The following is a 23,527-nucleotide window of genomic DNA, read 5'->3' on the forward strand; positions in this document are numbered from 1 at the left end:
CGTGAGAGCTTCCTTTGGCCCTGCCTCTGCCTCGCTGTTTCCTCAATCACTTCCCAGGCGTCGTCTCATGACGGTTTCAGGGTGGAGTAACACAAGTCCAGAAACACCAAAAACGCTATATGCTTTAAACTATTAATATTTGTTCCACCTGCAACCAAGGAATGCCCCGTTATAGCAGTGCAAATCTGGATAAGCAATAAGCATTACACTTGCTATTGCCCTGCTGCAATGGACAAAAAGGTGGTAATCTTTGAAGGCTTCTTCAGACTTCTCTGACTGGCTGGTCCTGCCTGGGGGATACAGCTATGGCTTGTAGAAGTACGTCCAGAAACAGTGATTAACTCAGGAAGCTGAAATCAAGAACCTACCCTGCATCTTACATCCTTTTCATCTGTGGTAGAGGAGCTGACTTGTTATCTAGAGTGAAAAAACGCTTGTAGAAACTTCAGCCTGTCAATCACAACTAATAAAAATGTTTTAAGTTTGAATTTTACTGGAACTAGTATGCAAATAGACAAGAAGATTTTATTATTTGCTGGAACATGGCAACCCTGTATCCACTCTCTTTATTCTCTATTTTGTCTACATAAGATTTTGGGACAGAAACTGTATCTTATAACACGTTTATATAATTACTTAAAGCCAATTTCCAATCTTAATTAGGGCTGCACTGATGAACTATTAATAATATTCAGAGCAGCACTGATCTATCACTGCTATTTCACTTGAGTGGTAACAGGAACTAGACCATCAGGGAAATAAATTAAAGACAATCTGAGTTTTGAGAGAAATGACAGAACAAGAGCTTGGGATCTGCATTCCCGCAACAGCTTGTGTCTGTGGGAAATCCCACAGGTACAAAGGAAAACAGGAAAAGGTGGGATGGTGGGGCTACTCACAGCCTGATAAATTAAAATAAATGCCCAAGACATCACAGGAGTCAGACCCTGCTTCTCAGTGTGTGCTTCAATAAAAGCTAACTTCAACACAATCTAAAAAAGGCTAGTGTCTAACCTGAATTTAGGCATCTTGTCTGATAAATACAAAAATGGAATATGTCCCACCTCGCTACCCCCCTTAACGAGCATTTTCCCATTCCCTCAAAGGGACTCAGGCTGGACCGGGAGTGAACTTCTTGCAGCAGGTATTAGACACCAGTGATGCTTTACTTGGCTAAGAAGATTCTAATTAGAAGCCAAAATGCTAAATATGCAATTGCCACTGACTGACAAAAACAAATTGTGGTCATACTCCTCAGAAAACACAGAACACTGTATTCTGTGTGGCTTCAGTGTTTTGCCACAGCAAACTCAGTTATCTGCTGGAAAAACTATCAAACTGCTTCATACAGAGCACTGTAAAAAAGATTTCATTCTACTGAACTATAAAACAAGCCAGAGGAATCGCTGAATCTTCAGAAGAGCATGTCTTTTTGCATAAAATTAAAAACAAGCAAAAAAAAAATTTCTCAATTCTGAACAGAATTGCTAAAACCTTTAGATTGACAGCTGTATCTTTAAAAGTTTTCACTAAAATCCCATTATAATATCCTGAGGAAAACTACAGCCTTGCTACTTTTTTCCCTCTCAACAATATCAGTTTACAGCTCAACAACAGCAGGGTGGAGGAGGAAATTCCTTTATTCCCACCTTCAAAAAAAAAAAAAGGTCCTTTTCAACAAGCTTTAGTACAATGACTTTGTCATCAACTGTTTGCAGGAAACATCTCACATTTTTTCCTTCTATGCAATGAGTTAGATCCCAGCAGGTTGACTTAATTTTGTAAAGGAAAAAAAAGCCACATACATATGAGAGGGAAAAGCCTCAGTCACGTAAGAAATATGAAATCCCACCAACCTCAGTAAAAGTACCAACACAACGCTCACAGAAGATCCAGGCAATGTATAAACACAAGACCAGACCAATTTGGATTTAAAAGTGAGAAAAGGCATGAATGACTTCACCCAATTACATTAATAAAAGTAGTGAAATAGCTTAGTCCATTCTGACAGAGTGCCAAATTTATCACTACAAGGAGAAAATAACAGTACATGGGCAGCATTCCCGCTATGAGCCTGGACTAACAGGGATTCCTAAATAACTTTTTAATTTTGGTTGTTAAAAAGTGCCGTGAATAAATTGTTTGGCTTGCAGCAACAATGCTGCAACATGCAAGGGCAAGAATTTAAGAACAAAAATTAAATCTTTACCGTTACTAATTTCCTTTAAGAGGTTTTTTGTAGTGAAAACCTATTTCTGAAGCAGCTTTCTGATGCTGCTTGTCTTGGTAACTTCCACCAACAGCAAAAAAGCAAACTACTGCTCCTATTTGGGAAGCTCTGCTCTTCCTTTGAAATAATCAGTGGTAACGCAGTAACTCACAGCCGTTTCAGGGAAAGTAACACTCCAGAATGAAACAGAAAGGCATGGATGAATTAAGCTTTTTGGTTGCTTGCATTAACCCCTGAAGAAGATATGTCAGGCTGGGGTTTTCCTCCCCAAAACCATGGCAGTGCTGCTCCTGGTCTGCCCTCTGTGAGGGGAAACAGCACTGTGGGAGGAGACCAAGAGTCAGGTCAAGCCTTCAAGGTCTCCTCCTGGCTTCGTGTTCTGGACGAGTGTTATGCATGCCATCTATATATATCCGATGTCAAAAACACAGATGCAGGATTTATCAGCAAAGTGAAAAGACTTGTCTGGTAATTGCACTCCAGGAAGGCTTTTGTAAATGCAGGCAATATCTCGGGAGCAAAAATGTAACTCAGTCAAACAGGTCTAAGGTACAATGCGACTAATTCTGTGGTGAATCAGACTGAAGGACTGCCATGCTGACAAGGGTCAAAATGTTCTCTGCTGCACCACCGCATCTGTATTAACTCTCCCCAGCCGCTGGGGTTTACCGACATTGGTGGGTGCACACCTGGCGGCAGAATTTGGTTCAGCTGATAATCTACTGGTGGGTTCTCCTACTGCTCCTGTCACATACCTTGTTACTTGCTAAACACACAGGTTCCGTGAGCAAGACTGGAGAAGAGGAGACTGAGAGGAGACCTCACGGTGACTGCAGCTTCCTGACAAGGGGATGAGGGGCAGGCACCGAACTCTTCTCTTTAGTGACCAGTGACAGAACCTGAGGGAACGGCAGGAAGATGTGCCAGGGGAGGTTCAGGTTGGGCATCAGGAAAAGGTTCTTCACCCAGAGGTGCTGGACACTGGAACAGGCTCCCCAGGGAGGTGTGACGGCCCCAAGCCTGACAGTGTTCAAGAACAGATGGACAACACCCTCAGACACACGGTGTGAACTGTGGGATTGTCACATACAGGGACAGGAGTTGGACTTGATGATCCTTGAGGGTCCCTTCCATCTCAAGACATTCTACGTTCTATTCTGTGATTCTATAAGACATCTCCAGTGTCAACTGAACACCCAGAGCACTTCCCTGGACAAAATGAATCAACCTTCCTCTCAACCGCATATAGATCGGACAGTGACCAGAGCTGGGAAGGATTTAGGATAGATAGAGTTTACTCGTTTGGGCCCTTGACACCAAGAGCCAGCAAACACTTCAAAGAGAAACTCATAAAACACTGAAAGAAGAAAAAGTTTTGAGGTGGCTGCAAGACAAGTAGGTTAAAAGTGGAGGGAGAGGACAGCTGGCCCTGCAGTACAAGAGACTGGGGATGTTGGCATTTGGGAGGGAAAACAGAGGCAGTGCAAAGGCAACCCAGAATGGACAACACGCTGGTGCAAGAGCTGCTTGCTCCTCCTGAGTGAGGATGTGAGCCAACACCATTGCCTTAGCTGAGGCAATGTCTTGGTCAGTCCCCTGAACAGAGTCACCTGCTCCAGGGAGATGATGTTACCTTCATCTCCACACCTCCTCCCCAGGCTTCAGAAGTAGGACCCTGTCCTGCTACTCCACAGACATTTAATTTTTTGTTGTTATCTTTGCAACAGCCAAACCAAAAAAACCTCTGGCAACACTGACACTGACTGCAGGAATACTGAGAGACTAATAACATATTTCTCTGTTCATCTGTGTTTGTTGGCACAGAGAAAAATCATCGGGTCTTCTCTTGCCAAACCATACCCATTGGCATTACTGAAAGCTTAGGCCTTGGGCTTGAGTAATTTGGTGTTTTAGAGGAGGAGTGGCTTTTACCAGAGCTTTTCAGAGAAGGGCATAAACCTCAGTGTTTGAACAAGAACAACAAAGGCTCCAGAGAAGACATTCTTACAGACTCTTCTGATCTTTACAATACACTCTAAATCTAAATGTTTTTGTTAGTTTTTAACTCTTCAGCCCAGGAGTTGTTCTGAAACTTTAAAGATTAAAGAAGAAATAAACCAAAAAACCCAAAAAGTTAACAAGCCAAAAATTCTTATCAGTGAAGCTGTTCTTCAGTTAAATAAGAGGACTTTACTCATTCCTTAGTGCTTCTTGTAAGCTGAAGAAAAGAAGGATTTGGTTTTATTCTCTTTATGAGACTTTTTTTCTCTGGAGAAATTTACATCATCTATAGCAAGCTCATACCAAGCCCACATAATCCAAGTAAATCTCAATTTACTAGAAAAAGTAAACTTTGAATACTGTTCTACAGCATGAATTATTACTGTTCGCTGTTTTGCAGTTCACTGATGTCTAGCAACAGAATATACACACAAAATCTGTTCCACCAACCCAGAGCTAACCATATCACCCATCACCCAGTCCCAAACACAAAATGCAACAGAGCAGTGCAGGCCTGTTTCCATACTGTCCAGCTATTAAAATACTCAGGATCCAGGAAAAGCCTGAGAAACTTTATCAACGTGACCCACCACAATGGATTTCCTCTGCTGATGGAGCCCACCACCACATTCTTAAAGAATTAAAGCATCAAGACACTACAAAATCCTGACATCATTCCTAGCGAAGTGAAGTCCTCCTGCCGTGAAAGTGGGTCGCTTTTTCCTTCTTTAAAAAATTCATGTACCCTATTTCAAACTCGCATTTGCCACAATAAGAACTGCAAGTCCTGCAGTGTCTCCTCTTTTATTTCCCCCCCCACCTCCCTTCTACCTCCCAAGGAAATTAAAGTATTCATTAGCTCCATCAACTAGAAAGAAGATTTAAATAGCATGATGCATTTCCCAGCGCAGCTGCACTCTGACAGACGGCTGATGCCAGTGGGATGTTGGGCAAAGCACACGTGTCCATGAGGCCTTTTAACCACAGTCAGTCCCTATCCATAAAATACAGCTGTACCACTGTGCATTGCTGTTACATTCCTTCTAAGTTCAAAGCACCTAAGAATGAACAGCCGAAAGAGCTGGCAGAGCACTCACAGAGGTAACGCAGCATTTTGGTGTTCAGATGCTCACTGCTCACTCCTCCAGCCTGGACCAGCAGCTACACCTGTGCCTGGGGGACACAAACCCTCTCAGAAAAGTGTGAGCCCAGACCTCTGCTCTCATGTTTCATGCTTTTTCTGCAGAAGTGTCTGCAATGAGCAAAGCACTGAGCAATCAACCTCTCCCACAAAAATGACGGGGGTGGCACAACCTGAGCCCAACCCTGCCGCCCTCCAGCAACCATGCCCCGTAGCATGAGTGCTGGCATGTGTCACAAGGCTAACATGGAGGGAAAGGTGGCACATTTTACATTGGTTCACTGGTAGAAGTGCTTTAGTCTTTAATTCTCTCGGACTTTCCTCATCTGCAGATGAAGACTTCTGGCCAATTCAACTTGGCCACGGCTTTAAATGCCATCTGGCTCTCAGCTTAATGAACACTGGCATAAGTAACCTCCTCTCACTCTCCTTTCACACTCACCAGTATTTTAAATAAATATGCACTGTTGATGTGACAAGATTTCCTAACATATTTTTTCCTCTTTTTTTTGCCTCTGGGTTGCTTACCGGTGCCTAACATGATGACAGACACACCCACTGGAACACCTGCACCTGCAGGATCCTAATTCTGCTTTCCATTCTGCAGAAAATGACACCATGCACATGCTCTCCTGCACCCCCACAGATCTACATCCCAAGCAAATGATGATCAACTGGCAATATCCACTTCAGCTGTCTTGGAAAGTCCCTTTTTTGACAACACACACTTCCGAGAACATAGGGTGTTGGCTTCATTTCCCTTCAAAACGCTTGCGATAATCCAGAGTCCTGGAGCACGCAAGAGAACAGTCTTATCATCCTTTCCTTCCAGAAATAAAGCAGGTTTCCAGCAGGAGATGGTTTAATGCAAGACCTATCCAGCTTGCCACAGAGAAGTCATGTCCTTTACCTAGAGTAGCAGGATACACTGACTTGCCAGAGTCAACAAGAACAGTAGGCAGGACATGCCCAAGAGCTGAACTTCTGGGTTTCCCAAATATCTCACAAGGAGCCAGGAAGAACAAAGAACTGTTGCTGTCAAATCACTGCTGCTATACAGATGAAAGCCCTGAATTATGGAGAGGCCCGGGGAATGAAAGAGAGGCAGAATAACCTAAAAACGTTTTATTCAGAGCAGAAGGCATCTGATGACATCTGACAAAAAGACATTAGCCAAGACATCCCCCTACGAGAAACAATAATTCTATCACAGGCTCTTCCTTTCAGCACAGCTAATTCTGAAAGACTGGCTTATGTACCAGTCAATTCCAGTTTGGCTCAATCAACACATTACCTGGGATGGAACATAGCACTGGTCACTGTCATACCTTCACCCACCTCCAAGAAATAAGCAAAACCTCTGTGGAACAAACTGCAACTCAAGCTAAATTATGGGAAGTTATGCATATGTGCTAATAGTTTCACAGACTGGCCCTAGGCCTCTATAAATGCGCCAGTAGCTGTTGTCAGCTTTCTGGTGACAACCTCAAATGTGACTATTTTTTCTTTTCCCCAAGGCTGATCCTCCTTGAAATTTCAAAATTACCTGAGCTCCCTGCTGCTATCTCTAAATTAATGAGATGGAAAAATATTTTCAAGAAGTTTAAGGGCTTAAAATACATCCTGGCCAAAAATGTCAACTAATTAAGAGTTATTTTTAATTTTAAGTGGGAACTATTCCCTAGAAATCTGTCAATATAAATTCTGATCTGAGGGTACCATGTCATCTTTATTCTCATTAATCGAATTGATAAAGTTGATAAACACTACAATGAGCGTAAATCTGGGCCTTAACAAATATATCGCTCCAGAAGGCCAAACATGCCACAGCACAGGGCTGTTCAGAGTGCCCATCAAAAATGCTGTTAAAAGTCCTCTATTTTCAGAAAGCGAACAGGCACTTTTCCAGGCTCTTCTTTTAAAGCATTTCAGGTGAAATAACTCAAATAAAAAAAAAATTGCCCAAAAGTCTATCTGCTGCTCTGCTTCCCCAGAGCTGCTGCTCACTGGGGATTCAGAGGGGACTCACATGGACACCAGAAGCAGAGCAGAGCAGAAGAATAAGCTTGTATTGGCAAGAAGATACATGAAGGAAGCTAATATGTCTCTGTTTGACATTTTTAAGTTAAACAAAGCCAGGAATGGAACCAGAAGAGCATAAAAGGAAGTACAAACTACAGCCAGCCCAAAGATAGTGATGTGAAGCACTGTGGAAGCACGGAATGGATGCAGAACAGACTCGGGCTCCTGCAGGGTGAAACAACAGCATCTAAAGCCAGCACAGGTTCTTCTGTGCTCTTTGGATCTCACTAAATGACCAAAACAATTTGTCTGATTACACCACTTTCAGTATATTCAGTATTTCCACTGTTTTCACAATAGAAAAATATAGAATTGTCATAAACAGTTTTATGGTTGGACTTCATCACCTTAAAGAACTTTTCCCACCTAATGATTCCATGAAAGTACCGCAAACATGCAGAAAAAGGGAAAAGACTTGAAAGAATCAGACCACAACTCCACGTGAATTTTTGATGATGGCAACCAGCAGGAGTGAGGAACAACAAAGGGTTCGGTCACTCTCACTCAAGCCATGTTAGAACAAAGCTGCTGGGAACTTGCCCTGCTGCGTGAAGAGTGGGAACAATACGGCATTGAGACCTGAACGCATGTGAACTCTTGTGGTTGCATTTCCTCCTCACGCACCTGGTCCTCCAACCCTTACTTGAGACTTTGGTGGGCCATAGTCCTCCTCTCCTTGGTGAGAACAAGAAGTGCCAGCAACATGCGTATTGAAAGCACAGGGACAGCTGGAACATCAAACCACGGCACAAACCACAATGGCCTCTTCACCTGGCAGGTACCTCAACTGTTTTAAAATCAGGTTAAGTGACTCTAGGGGGTTATTGATAGTATTTTCCATAATAACATGCAGGTTCTCCAGACTACCACCAGAAAAACATTTTCTTGTGCTCACTCTTGGAGCAGGGTAAAAGCTAATGGGGAACTCTAAAACGGGAAATCAAATGACCTATTTACAAGCAAAGTTGACAGAATAATATTTAAAGATTTGAGATTGGCTTCACATTGTCTTTCTCACAAAGCCACAGGAACACTGTGATAAATTCCTAACAGAAAAAAACTACAGAGGCAAAAGTTTTGTACAAAAACTGCTGGTTGAACCTCACCTGCTTTAACAAAAATAATATTTTTTTTTTTCCTGTGGCAAAACTGCAACCTTTATTAATAGCTTTATACTGATTTAATCAGTTTGACAGTGGGGTTTGGTGCAGGATGCTAATACAGGTGTACATTTCAGCTGGTTCGTATTTCTGGACTACTGTCATCCTGAAGCCTGCTCAAGAAGAGTTATTAAAATAAAAGAAAACTTCTTAAAAGTGACTTTTTTTGAAGATGGGTGGATCTGGGTTGTGTATTAGCAATCTTATTAGAGAATTATTCTCAACTGGCACTATTAAACTTGCCCCATGCTCAACAAGACACAGAAATAGGGCACTCCAAGCATGTACACAGATGGCGACGTGTTTTTCCCTGGAGTATTGAGGAAAAAATGGCTGTTACTAAGCTCAGCTCAAACAACGCTGGTGCCACTGCCCCAAACAATGAGGCACAAGATGTCCACTTGAATTCTTGGATTTACTGGATAACAAATAACAGCTGTGATGTCAAATATCAGTTCCCGAGAGGAGCTGTTAAGAAGGAAGGTGCTTACGTCCTCGTGCGCATTTGCATTTGCACCCAGGCCCAGTCAACAGCACAAACTGACATGCTTAATAAGTCACTCCATGATTGAGGCAGTGGTGTTTGTGGTTTTGGTGTTTTTGTCGATTTTTTTTCATTCTGTTTAAGCCAATACAATTCTTATGTGCCTCCAGTTTAAAGGTATTTTGCAACTATTAAGGCAGGAGACAGTTTTTCTCACTACTCTAGTAAACTGTTAAACTTTAGCTGCTAGAAACAGAATAAATGACACAGAAATAAGCCAGTTTTTACTCGTAGAACTACACCCTTAAAAAGCTTTCCTGATTCATGCATATATTATACAAACAGATGTTATACGAAGCAATACAAAAACATTTCGAGAAAGTACATAGTGATGTGAATCTAGCAATTTACGCACAGAAAACTTTCTGTTATTTTTCCTTTTTAACACTGAGAACATGGGAGAAGACGGAAATCATGATACCCAGAGACACAAAAGACATCAGTGAAATCAACAGATTCTGAAAAAAAAAATATCCAGATATCTGAAAACATAATTTTCTCCTAGAACATGATTCATCTCTTTAGTCACATTAGATAAAGCTGGAAAGAAAATTCTAAAATGAACAGGACACACTTTCATGATTCAGTAGCACATACCAAAGTTTTCCCAAGTGCTCACACAGGTCTTTTAAAGTAAGACTCCTAACCCTTCTGAAGATGTACATGTTTTGAAGGGAATTTGCTCTATTTTAAATGCTTTATTGTTTTTCTGTGTTATTAATAGGGAATTAAAAAAACTCTCCCTGCTAAACCATATCTAGGGACAATTCTCACTTTTGCAGTATATTGCATGTAAGTATCATATCAAATGATATAACACTTGAGTCTTGTTACATCTAAGTGTTTTTATGACATTTCTGAAGAATTACTCTGAAAGCACAGTTTTGCTTTCTCTGCTAAACCCAGTATCTTACTGTCATCAAATAAACAAAAAGTGAAACTCTGAACTCTCATCAATTATTAAGTCAACGGATCTGTTTTTAAAATTAAGGGTATCATGATTTACAATTGTAATGGATTACTGAAGATCATTCATCAGCAAAAATAAGCCCATAATTTGTACTGCTAACCCAGAATTTTAACATGGAAAATGTATTCTCTTTTTTATTCATTTTGTTATAACACCAGAACAAGCAAGTACTGTGAATATGATTATCTGAGAGATAAGCAATGACAAAATCTAGATTTCTGTAGAATATAATTTTGAGTAGTGGTTACAACATGACTTTCTAATAAAATAGGATGAGTCTTCCAGGAGCAGCTGAAATCACAGTTTCAGCACCCTGTGCCTGCGTGAAGCCTGTGAAACAGCCCGGAAGATCTTCCAAAGTAGAGATGAAAAAGGAAGAAACAAGAGTTCCATTTTACATCTGGGAAACTTCTGAACTGAGCACTGAGACTTGTTTTCAGGAAAAAGAGAGATACTTTTGCGGTCTCCTAAAGTCACTGTGTGCAACACATCTTAATATCTAGATTCCTGCAGTCAACCACAATGGTTATGATGACGGGTTACCATCAGGCTATTCTAAAAAATCTTCCCAATCTGAGATATACTAGGTGACCAACTCTCCGGAAGCGGACCACAGAGGTAGTTTACCAGCTCAAACCGGAAATCTCATTTTCAGATGTCTGAGATGAAAACCAGCCCTAACTGACCTACTCCAGGACAGAAGACCACAACGTTTGCTTCCTCCTTGAAGACTAAGCCACAGAATCATTCTCCAGGTCCACCTCCATCAAGCTGTGCTGTGAAGTATGTTCTTGACAGCAGAAGAATCCCAGACAGGAGAGTTCATAGAGTACGGACTTTGCTCAACTGCATTCGTCTTGCCACAAGTAATTCATATTTATCCTTCACAAGCATGAAACAGACTGATGTGGAATACTAATTTACCAGAGCAATGCAACCCAAAGTCTCACAATTTTTTAAGGAGAAATAACTTACAATATTGTTGATACGAAGTACTATTTTGGCATACGGCTCAAAAAGAATTACATACAGATATAACTGCATTTGCTGGCACTCATTCAGTGCTGCTGCTATATTTCATAATTAAACTTAATTTTATATAGCTGTACTCCAGCGATCTAGGTCAGCAGTCAATTAAAGAACATCACTCTACAGAGCAAACGTAATACTCAGGTAAGTGAGTGTCATCATAAATAAGCAGGCCAACTTTTTTTTTTTCTTAGATAATCTGAATTACAAGTGTATTCATATCAATTTAAACAGACTTGCTTCTAGTGGGTGAGTTTTGGAAAGGACGTTTCCTCAATGACCTGTGAGTCCAGAATTTTGCTAGGGTGCCTTCAGTAATGTTTGGCATTGAAATAAACACAAAAAGTCAGCCTAGAAACGGGAAGCACACGACGAAAAGTTGTATCAAAGAAACAGAGGCAGCCCAACAACAGGCTGAGCCCAAGATGTGCCCCATCAGCACAGACTGCGGGGACAAGCAGCCGCCAAAGCTTTTTACCTTTTTTAAAGGAGGTGAGAAAAAGACAAGACAATTCTGGCAGCTTGAGTAAACCTGTTTACCCCACAACCACAAATGAATCAACTGCTTGTCAAATGAAGTGAGAACTGCCTGAGAATCAGAACCACAGCACACTGATGAGAGAAAAAATCACGCTGTGAATGGTAATAATAGGGACTGTTCTAGATGTTGCATTATGTGGCTCTTCATGTCTTGCAATAAATGCAATATCAATAGCACTTGCTAAGTCAGCAGGTGTTTCCAGTAGCAAAAGTGAGTTTTGCAGTTTAGACAAAACCAACCAGGCGTGGATTAACTTAGCCCATGATCAAAGTATACATCAAACCGCTCAGGATTCTGCTGGGTATACTTTTCATGCCGTAAGCCATATGATCCTGTATTCTTCACTTAGCCAAAACTCTGCCTAAAGTCAACAGGAGTTTTGAGTAATTTAAATGGACTGGGAAGTTACGCACACACCCCTTGGTACAGAAGCTGCACATCCACGGAGAAGTAAAATAGTTACCAGCCGCTACTTATCAGCACTATTATAAGACATCTATAAATATGGCTTAATTTACTTAAGAGCTCACCTGGGATCTGTACTTTCTGGACTGGTGCTTGAAAACTAATGTGAAAAACAATGCATAAGTTATCTAAAGACAATATCTGTATGTAACATTTTAAATTTGTGCAAACTTACTTTGGCAAAGTGTATCAAAGGGCAGCAAGTGGACTGGCACTCAGATATAAAATTAAGATAAAATGAATAAAAACCACTCAATACTAACTGGTCAGAAATACTTACAATGAATACACTTATATCAACACAATTCCAGCTGTAATAACTTCATCCTCTGCTGTGTGCAGGGACATAAAAGCTATGATCTAAAAATACATGAAATAACTTGTACTTCTTAGAAAAAAGAAATACATACTACCACAGATAGTGATGCATATATACCTTCCTTGGGTTCCTGAGGCTGGTAAGGCCAGAAAATGTAATTGTGAAAGTGAAATAAATCCCTGTCAGATACGCAAAACCTCTGCAAAACACTTACACAGCATGAATACAAATTGACATACCAGAGCTGTGAGACAATGCTAGAACCAGAGGATATCACTACAACGTTGAGCTGCTAATCACAGCTCAAAATAAAAGAACGTGTTTATTTAATTGGTAAAATCACAACTGGGGGATCAGCTCTCTCTCTTCTAACATTAGGCTGGTACTCATTGCCCTAATGTACATCTTCTGGGAGCTGACAGGCGTTTCATCTTAATATAAAAACCAAACTTCAATATGATGACTGCTCTTTATGGCTAATGATTAATGTTATCAGTAACTCAAAAAACTGATATCCACAGTAGCTGCCTACCTGCCCACCTCAGTAATAATTTCAACAACTTTTCAGGAAGAGACACCAACGTTGGAGAAGTTTACACTGCAGTGGTCCTAAGCAGAAGCCAAATAAAAAGAAATAAAATATTTAAAACTCATGGTTCGCTATTACTGAGGAGTCTAAAAATAGACAGACTTGGAACAAAGATACGGGAGATTTTCGGTTCAAAAAGGGGAGTCCAGGAAAAAATGAGATGGCCATGAAAAAAACATGCTGATTAAAAAATAATTACGTCACGGGCTTCTCAGGATCTCACCAAACCCCCTCCCGGCTGCCCCCAGCCCGGCCGGCTCCCGCGCACAGCGGCCGCCCCCAGCGGGGGCTGCAAAGACCCCCCCCGCGCCCCTAAACCGCAGCCGAGGCGGGGGAAGAGCCGCTCCCCACCTGGGGGGATGCGCGCATAGACCCGGCTTTCTGTACCCGGCCCCCGGCCTGTCCGGCAGTCCCCCGCACCGCCAGCCCCTCCAGCCCCACGCGTGGAGGGTCCCGCAGGCGCGGGGCTGGCGGGGACATCTTGTGGGGGGCGGTGAGGGCAAGGGCAGCAACCCGCTCCCCCCAGCATCACCCCTTCCCTCTTCCCCTCTCGGCATTCTCATTCTCCCTTCACCTCCTCGCCTCTCCCTCCCTGCGTTTCTATCTTCCCTCCTCGCCTTTCCCCTGCGCCTTATCTCTACCGACCGCCCCTCTGCCTCCCCCACCCGGCTTTGCTTCCCACCGCCCCTGCATTTCCACCACGTCCCCCCGCCTGTAGCCCGCCGAGGGCCAGACACAACTTGCCGGAGCCGCAGCCACCGCCGCCTTCCCTTCTCTCCGCACCAGGAGCCGCGCTCACACCCACACGGACAGACCGACCGACAGAGGGACGCGCGGACACGGGCGCAGCCCCGCGCTCGGAGGTACCTCTCCACCGCGCTGCTGCTCCGACGGTGCGCAGCGTGCGCCGCCAGCTCCGCGCGCAGCCCCTGCACGTCGGGTCTCCCTTCTTCCTCCTCCCCCTCCTCCTCCTTCCCCTCCTCCCCTTCCCTCCTCGCCCGCCCCCTTCGCCGACGCCAGGAAGAGGGGGGCAAAGCCGCCGCCCGCCCCGTCCCGCCCCGCCTCGTCCCGTCCCAGCGCGGGCGCTCCGCACATCCCCCCCGCGCTCCCCGTCCCGCCGCGGTCGGGTTACCGGCCGGCTACGAGCCCTCTCCTGTTACGGGTGCCCGCGGTGGCGGGAGGAGAGCGAGCCGAGCCCCGGGGGGGCCGGGCCCCGTCGGGAAGCAGCGCGGCCCGCCTCCGGGGCAGCTCCGGGGCTTTCCTGAAACGTGGGTTTCGGGTGGTTTTGCTGTTGAGCGGTGGTGATGGTTTATTTGTTTGGGGTTTTTTTTTGTGTTTCGTTTGTTTTGTGTTTTTTTTTTTAATTGTTTTTTTTCGGCTTATGGGTGTGGTCTGATTATTTATTTATTTGTTTATTTTTTAATAAAATACATGTAGCAGAGCTGACTTCCATGGCCTTCTTGACTGTCTCCTTAAACCCCTTTCAGCATTCACAGTAGGTTCTATGCACTGAAAGGGGATCTTATCAATGTTTATAAATATCTCAAGGATGGGTGTCAAGAGGATGGACCAGGCTCATTCAGTGTTGCCCAACGATAGGATGAGAATCAATGGGCACAGACTGAAGCACAAGAGGTTCCATCTGAATATGAGGGAAAACTTCTTTACTTTAAGGTGCCAGAGCCCTGGAACACGCTGCCTGGAGAGGTTGTGGAGTCTCCCTCTCTGGAGACATTCAAACCCGCCTGGACACATTCCTGTGTGATCTGCTCTGGTGAACCTGCCTTAGCAGGTGGGTTGGACTGGGTGATCTCCAGAGGTCCCTTCCAACCCCAACCATGCTGTGGTTCTCTGCTTCTGACAAGGATTTTTACTGGTCTGCTACCCTACCTGTGAAGAACTTCTACCTTTTGTTTTCAATATGAACTTGATTATTCCCTCACCATCAGTGATAGAGATGAGGAACAGCTCCTAACCTTCTCTTTGAGCTGCTCATGGTTTTGCAGACCTCCGCTGTAATCCTTCTATATCTTTTTCTTCTCCTGGCTGAAGAGCTGCAGATTGCTTATGGGGACCTCTGTCCATACATTGCACTGTTCTGTACCTACTATTCTTGATACCCTCTTGAACATCATTCTGATCTAACAGATCCTTTTTGACATGAAGAAATACACAATATTTAAAATGTGGGCAAACCGTGGATTTATACAGTGGCATGACATTTTTTTCTTAACAATGTTTTATGAAGAATTTTTGAGCACAGAGCTGATGTTTCTGAGGAACTGCCTGTCATAATCCCGAGATTTTACTCCTGCAATGGGCAGCTTGTAGCCCACCATTTTAAAATACTGTTTATCCATATGCACAATTTTACATTTACCTACACTGAATTTCTTATATTGCCTAGCCAGCCTCCTGATGTCCTTGTGAAGCTCTTCACAGTCTTTATTCTTATCCCTGACTTGAGTAAATTAATACCGCTGATGAACTTCGCTATTTCATTCCATTCCCAGGTAAGATATGAGTACACTGAACATCACACATCCCAGCAATGACCCTTTGAGAACCTCATACCATTCAGCACCTCCCTCCATTGTGAGAACTTGCTATTTATTCCGGTACTTTGCATTTTATCTCCTAATTACTGAGCTATACCAGGGCTTTCCCTCTTCTTGCTATTGCTGCTTAGTTGCCTTTGTCAAGAGCCTTTTAGAAATCCAGTCAGGTAAGGAAATTAGACCACCCTTACCCACAGTTTTGTTGACCCTTTCAGAGACCTCCAAGAAGTTTGTTTAAGGCAGGACTTTACAGAAGCAATGTTGACTCTTCTCAGATAGATTGCATTAATCCAAAGTGTCCTTTAGTTCTAACCCAATTAGCATCTCTCTGTTTGCATAATACAGGCATGAGGTTTGCAAACCTCTGGTTCTTCAGAGTCTGAATTGAAATTTAGTGTCACATTTGCCACTCTTCCCTCTTAAGGTTTTAAATAGGAGGTTACATGGTGCTGTTGATAATTCAGCTGCTGCATCCTTGGGTGAGAACTCAAGGGCACAGATGCTCACACGTTGCACATTGCTACCTGAATGCCATGATAGTGAGAAAGGCTTATAATAAAAGCTAATGGTATAAGGACACAGATGCACACATACATAACTGCAGTTCTGCAAGCTGATGCTATTAATGTAAGTAAGAAGCTATTTTACTAATTAACTATATGTGACCACAACCCTCCCTGCAAATGTATGTGTCTGAAAGCACATAGGAGTATGGTGCAGAATAAAACCCAGCAAGGTTTTTGACCCAGGGAACTGTTCACCATTATCTTTATCAGCAGCCTATTGTTTTATTTTTTTTTTCATACTTTGTTGTAAATTCTCTGGATCAAGTATGGCCTTTTTTAATGCGTATTTTTTACTCACCACTAGCATCTGGTGTGGGAAGGAGGAAGGGAGACCAGCTCTGAGCAGGGATATTTAAGCTGCACCAGCCAGGAATTAATATTCCTGGACACCAGGAGTGTCTGCAAACCCACGGACAGGACTACGTACCCTTTGTCCTTCTGGGATGTGGTGCAGCTGTGCAGGGCACGCGCTAGAACCGCAGCACTGCTCTGTTCAGCCCGCTCGCAGGGAGCGAAGGAAAGCTGCGCCTCTGGCTCCTGCTGCAGCAGCCGTGCGTGGACGAGCATCGCTGCTCGTGCCCACCAGCCTGCCACGGGGGCAGGAGTCCGCGCTCCCACACACAGACGTGCTATCCAAATGGCAACGTGGGGCTGCGAAGGAGAGAGGGAGGAGGACGACAGCGGGGATTGTATCCCTTTTGTATGTCTCACAGATCTGACTGTCTTTGTTGGGTTTTTAGAAACTTCAGCTGCTGGAAAGAGAGTAAGCCAGTGATCATGAGGAAGGGAGGGAGGAAAATAAATTACTTCAGAAGCCCACAGAAAGGTCCCCTTCAGGCCTCAGAAACATAATTAAAATAAGTATAGTGCAGTCTCATGCTTTCTGAAGGCCTCAAGTTTTGGAGACTGGCAGTACTGCACTGTAGAGAAAAACCTGTGATATTCATAGCAACCAAAGATATTGCACCACCAAAGGGGCAGCTTCAGAGCTCCTCTTGCTGGGTTCCCACCCCTCTGCCCTTTTGTTCCAACAATTGTCTTCTGTTCCTCTCCTGCTTACTGGCCTCACACAGCATTGAGCTGAATTGCATGACTGCAGCACAGATTTTGCTCCATTGGATTAAGCGATATAATAAATGACACTGATACCATTTCATTTTTTTTTCTTATGACAGGGATGCTTTTACTTAGTATCAACTAGGTAGCACAACTAATATGCCACAGAGTAAATCAAATGTGATTTCACTGTGTATATTTTAATGATTTTTTCCTGTTACTTCTAATTTGCACTTCCAAAAGTTACAACAGCAGAATAAAAATCGTAAGTTTTGTTTGGTGATGTATTTTGTTAATGCTCTGTAATTACAGAGGGCTTCAGGAAGGGGGAAGAAAGCATTAATCTTTGCTGGGGTGTAGCCTTTCGTAATTTTTACTGTGAAGCCAAAATACCTTTACCTAAATAGTGAACTGGAAGGTTAGTTGATGTCCTAAAAACTCTGAAAGTAGGAAAAGTATAAACATCAGCTGCATTAACCCAATATTTGTCAACAGGAGTAGTTATTTTTAGCTCTTGAATGAGAGTTATTCACCTGTCATTCACTTTCAGGCCTTCTTTATGTGCTCTTTGAACTGAAGAGATATGTCACCCCCGGCATTACCTCATTTCTCCTCCAACAACTGACCGATGTACATCCCATGGCTGTGCTGAACATGTAGGAAAAAACTATGAAACCAGATCCTGAGATTAGTGTGACGTTCTTGGGAAAGCTCAAGGAAGTGCGATGATGTATCCAAACTTCTGCTTGTAGGGGGCTGCAAAGCTGCAGATATTTTTCTATATACATCGGCTGTGGACAAGAGGACTAGTGCCACTGAAGTCTGTGGGAACTGCAGACACTCAGCACCTCTGGCAACTGGGCCACATGCTTATGTGAGACCTTGTTATTATACAAAAAGGCTCTTTTTTCTACTCTTTTTTTTTTCCTCTTCCACATAGGCTGACCTACTTTACAATCTGCCTCTGTACAGATGTGAGCAGAAAGAGGACAGAGCCATTGCCAACAAAGAGTGCCTGGAGTTAGGAAGGGGAAGAGACACAGGGCAGCTCAGGATGGGGAGATAAAGAGAAGGAAATGAAATACAAAGATGTTTGAAGGAGAGGAGAGAGAAGTAGGGAGGGAAGAGAGCAAAGCCATATCCGTATCTGCTGCTCCTGCTTTGTCCAGGGGACAGAGGAGTTACTCAGAGTCTTTACTTTGGGACTTTGTGCGTAGTTTCAGTGAGGCAGATTTTTTACTGTTATGCAGTGAACCTTCAAATGGAAAGTAATTCAAAGGGGATACCTCTTCCTATTAGGAAGAAATTCTTTCAGGCTACTGTTTTATAGCCCAGCACACTGTTCTTGTTCTCCATGAACTCCCAAAGATGCTGAGAGCAGTGCAGAATAAAGGAAGGAAGGAAGGAAAATACTATGATAATGATGCTGGATATGCCAGGCACTTCTATAGCATTTATAAAATGAAATGCAGGCCTGAAAGGTGATGTGTGATCTGGTAGCCTCCACACTGAATTTCACTGAGTATGAAATATTAGTTTTGCTTGGGATGCAGATATTTCAGTGTCTCAGATTAGCTGTCAGAAATTTTGTGATTAGATTCATTTTCCTTTCCTTGTGGTTCTAGTTATTTCTCTGACTGCAGAATAACATGCAGATGAGCTGAATGAGGAATGCACCAGCTTGCAGTAACGTGTGTGAGATGAAAATGGTGCTTCTATGTATTCTCTGTGCGTTTATGAAACTAATGAATACAGAGATCCATCAGTCAGTTAGCAGAAGAGCTGTGGCAAGTTTGGAGGTCACATTCATAAATGCTTTATATTCAGTACGGAGATGAAATGTTGAGTATTACAGAGGCTGGTGGGGAGCTGACTGGAGATCCCTGTTCTATTCCTGGTGTTGCTGATGATATACCATGTGACTGAAGACAAGGCACTTTCCCTTATTTGACTATACGAGTTGTTGAATTTTAGGACAGTGACTGCCTGTTAGTGGGTGGTTGCAGAACATAACAGGATCTCAGTTATGGTTAGGGGGGTTGAATTCTAATGTAGTGTGAACTTCAAAATTATTTTCTGAAGTTATTTGGCTGACTAACTTGCTCATTTACACACATCTATTATGTGGTAGGATAGCTTGGCAAGATCTCTATCAGCAACTAGCTACATGAGTAATCTCATTGACTTGAATGTGACTCCTTGAGTGAGTAATGTTTTAGTACTGGCTCCATAAACTGTTTTAGTCATCATCAGCTTATAAACTACATGCGCAGCCCTGCCAGCACTTACCACACAGCGTAATGTATTTTACTGCAAGCAATTCTGTCACAGGAGTAATACCCAGTAGTAACTGTTTGTGTAATCTACGCCCACGTGAAGAAGTTACTCTGCTCTTCAGTTGCAAAACCAGCCAAATTTCACTGGCATCGTGTTCTCTTTGGTTCGTGAGAACTGTTAGTTTCCCTCCACAAGAAATCCAAAGAAGTAGTCAGTGCTTGTGACGTTGCAAGGCAGAATATTTTTTATTGCAGCTCATGGGGATACCGCTGCATGACTGACTCATGTCTCTCCCTCCTTCTCATGGAAAATGCAGTCATTGCAAATCTGGAGCTGTAAGGTTTCACTTAAAGCTCTTTACAGTCTTACCCCAGCTAATGTTTCTGCTTTGATTACTCCTGCCTTATCTTAGTCTCTTTGTACCCTCTTCCACAATAGCCTGTGTTTCTTCCCCCTACTGCGGGCTTTGTGTCTCCTTTCTGTCTGTTCCTTTTCCTAAGTGCACAAAAAAATCCCATTCAGTAGTATCTCTCTTTCATTCTGCAAATCCTTCTTTCAAGTCTGCTTCATCAATAACATCGACATAAGGCAGTCCTGAAAGGTGGCTTGCCCATGTCCAGCTTGCCTGATTGAGCCTAAGGGGCAGGGAGTGTATATTTTCTGAATTACTGAGTACATAGGAAGAGTCGTATAAATATAGCACTACTTGTTACCACAGCGTTACATATTCAACATTTATATCAACTACTGGGGCAAGATAATCACAGACTACAGTACTTCAACAATTATGCACTGTTGCATATTGTTCCTCCAACTAAATGGGCATAACAAAAAAGATTTAAAGAGCAATCATTATTTTAGAAATAGGGAACCTCTGTAACTCTTCTGTACAATACTTGAATAGCATATTCTCACAAAGAGCATTTGTTTGTGAACTAAAGAGCTTGATCCAAAGCCCAATGGAGGCTCTTCCAATGCATTCAATGAGCTTTGGATTAAGTCCTTCCTGAGGAACAGATGCAGGACTTTATTCACTACCACTAGAACAATAAAAATGACAAGACAAAGAATAAAGTTGTCTACAGAGAATAAAGCAGTGTTGTCCTGCAGCAGCTTAAAAACATTAGGCTTCATAGTTAAAAGAAAGTCCTGTAGAGTTAATAAAATTGTTTGCGAAGCCCATTCACAAAATATACAGTGCAGAAATGTTTGAATATCTAGGCATAAATACCCAAACACAGTGTATTTCAGTGAGTATTCAACTTCTCTAGTATTTGCAAGAGCTGAGTTTTAAATGTAACTACAAATTCCAGTTGTGCAAACAAAGATAACACAGAAATATTCTGTTGCCATTAATGATCAAAACTGCGATGGAAGAGAGAGATGGAAATTTTTAATGCTATGGCTCTCAGATGGGTCTGAAGTGTTTACTGAGACCTCGACTAGAGACAGGCTTTCCTTTAGTAAGTTTATCTCATTCAACATAATGATTTCATATCTGGCTGGTAGATGTTATCAAAATGTAAGCAATAGTGAGTGTTGCGGAGCAGAGACATTTGCCCCTGCAGCAAAACCTGGGGTCAGAGTCACCCCAGGAAAAAGAGTACAACAAGGGAGATAAGCAGCTGTGGGAGACACAGGAGGCCAGACTGAAGTGGCAGCAAATGAGAAGAACGATTAGCAGAAACTAAGCCTGGTGGGGACTTAGGACTTGCAGCTGAGACAAAATATGAAGGGAATCTGATCAGAGGCTTTCAAGAGGTCTGAGTAGATCTTGTAAAGAGATCTATTGGGAGAGAAAGAGAAGTGAAAGCAGCAGACAAAACAGACTATTTTTTTGAAACACCTGCATGGATTTATGTAGGAAGTAGAAACTGGGAAAGGAGCCTGGATTAGTAGAGGTTGCAATCAGCAAAAAAGACCCTTCACAAATGAATATGTGGAGAGATAGGTGGATTTTGAAAGAGCTAAGGAACTGGCATTGTTTGGTACAAGAAAGTGCAATGAGCAGAAAAGAGCATTACACAAAACTTCTGGTACCAGAAAGGAGATAAGGGAATCAAAAGCTGATAAATAATATTACAGAAAACCATTTCTGTAACTACTAAAAGTAGTTACTATTGCAATAGTGTCAAGTGCTTCCAGCTGGGATGGGTCATTTGCTGCAGGGCGGGTGGCAATACCAGAAATGTTTGAAAAAATCAAGCCTACCTGCAGGCCCTCAGAAAGTCAGAAACAAGTGGATAATATTCAAATAATAGATTTTCCCATCAAACAATATGACAGTTTCCTAAAGATATGTTCCTTTCTTGAATTAGAAAGGGAACAGGCCCAATGACTAAACCTGTGGCCAGCCTGAAGGACTGACTCTCCCAGCAGTAAGCCAAAGTCTTAGCTTAACAGCATTTTCTGATCAGCAGAAGTGAAATCATGCAAATTGAAATTGTAATGAGGTGATATGGCAGGCTGATTATAGGCTGGCTAATTAAAAATCCACAGTATTCTTTATGGAAATCCAGCTCTGCATTACGAAACTGCTGTGCATTTTAATGTCTAACTTACATACTGCTGGATCAGGCCATCTTGTTTGTCTTTGGAGATGAAGGCAGGTGGGCATGTTTTCGCACAGGTGCCATAGCCTGACAGTCTTGTTACTTTGCTTTTACAGTTCCCGTGCAAAGCCGCACAAATAAAATCACAGCACCAGAGGTCAAACATAATGGCTCTGATCACTTTCAATGACTGACGAGCCTCTGGCTTCCCTGACCAATGTTGCCTGCCTCGGTCATGATATGAAGACATACTTGAAAGCAATTAACAGAGGCCATAATTGAAAATGAACTCGTAGCTGTGTGCTGTGACCTGCAGTTCAATAACTCAGATAGATCCTCCTCTCTGTTACCCAGCCCAGCTCTTCTATCTTCTGCATAAAGCGGGCCATGGCAATGACCAGGGATGGAGAGCACGACCTGGGAAAAACGGTGATAAGAGCTGGCAGAAGCCAACTGAGGAAGCATCAGCTGCAGAAAATAAACTATTTCACTCCCTGAATCTGGTTTGTAACTTGGCTTGGATTTTCCCTGCATAAATACCTCTGAATTTCAGCAGCACACCTCCATGGCTGACATGGCATCAAGATACAACTTAAACTACCTGAAGGGTCAAGGAGGAGGAGATATGAAGCCATACAGGCATACACTTTGAAAGGTGACCAGGGTCTTCTGCTGTCTGGCCTCACACGCCTCAGATACACACACTGTGCAGAAGGAGCATCTCTTTTTTAAACTGTTCCAGAATGCCAGAACTATTAATGCCTCTGTCATTTTCAGTTACCTGTTAAGTTTTTGGGCACAGTACATTCATGGCAGTGGATCGAGAGGAAGGATGAAGGAAAGGGGTTGCATCCTGGACCTATGTGGTGTGTTTTTTTGGGGGTGGTGTTTTTGTTTGTATGTTTGTTTGTTTGTGGTTTGTTTGTTTTGTTTTGTTTTAAGCAGCTGTCCAGTGAAATTAATTAATCTTTCCAGAGCTTCCTGGGCTCACTTTAGGTTCTTTGGTGGTACGAGCTTTCATAAAACCAATGAAAGAACAAATTGAAGTTCTATATCTCTGCTAAATATTCCAGTAAAAGAGCAGCATCCTTTTCTCTGCAAGACAAACTCTTTCAGCCTACTGCTGATCTTTTTATGTTGAAATGAGGAGTTGTTCAACAAGATAATCTCTCAGGCCCCTGTACAGCACTGTTGCAGAGATTCCAAGTGGTGCATACATGTGTCTTCTTCCTTGTTACCAGTCAGCAGTAATGATGGTGGAAAAATAAAGAAAAACAGCTGCAGTTTATGCTACTCTCCCCCACACATACACATTCTCCTTTTTGAGCAAAAGCTGCAAGAAAGGCTCAGTAAAAGAGCACATGATATTCTGAATCTGCACTCCAGAAAGTGCTGAAGGAATAACTATGTATTTTAAACACAACAATGAAGAGGCAATGTTTTGCTA

At 42.7% G+C, this 23,527-nt stretch overlaps 1 protein-coding gene across 13 annotated transcripts in view; it reads right to left on the minus strand.

Annotated features, from left to right (window-relative positions):
* Positions 1–23,527, minus strand: part of PALM2AKAP2 (PALM2 and AKAP2 fusion) — a 267,852-nt gene that overhangs the window by 85,481 nt on the left and 158,844 nt on the right. For 2 of the 13 annotated variants that reach the window (XM_065046397.1, XM_065046393.1), the window contains exon 1: positions 13,816–14,018. The exons of 6 other annotated variants lie outside the window; for them this stretch is intronic. The gene's annotated coding sequence lies outside the window, so the exon portion shown is untranslated. Of the gene's footprint in view, positions 1–13,014; positions 13,092–13,815; positions 14,076–14,203; positions 14,511–23,527 lie in introns of those variants that run through there. 5 more of the 13 variants (XM_065046396.1, XM_065046395.1, XM_065046399.1 and 2 more) reach the window with 5 other exon arrangements.

This window comes from Columba livia, chromosome Z (assembly GCF_036013475.1).
Source record: "Columba livia isolate bColLiv1 breed racing homer chromosome Z, bColLiv1.pat.W.v2, whole genome shotgun sequence".
NCBI lineage: Eukaryota > Metazoa > Chordata > Aves > Columbiformes > Columbidae > Columba > Columba livia.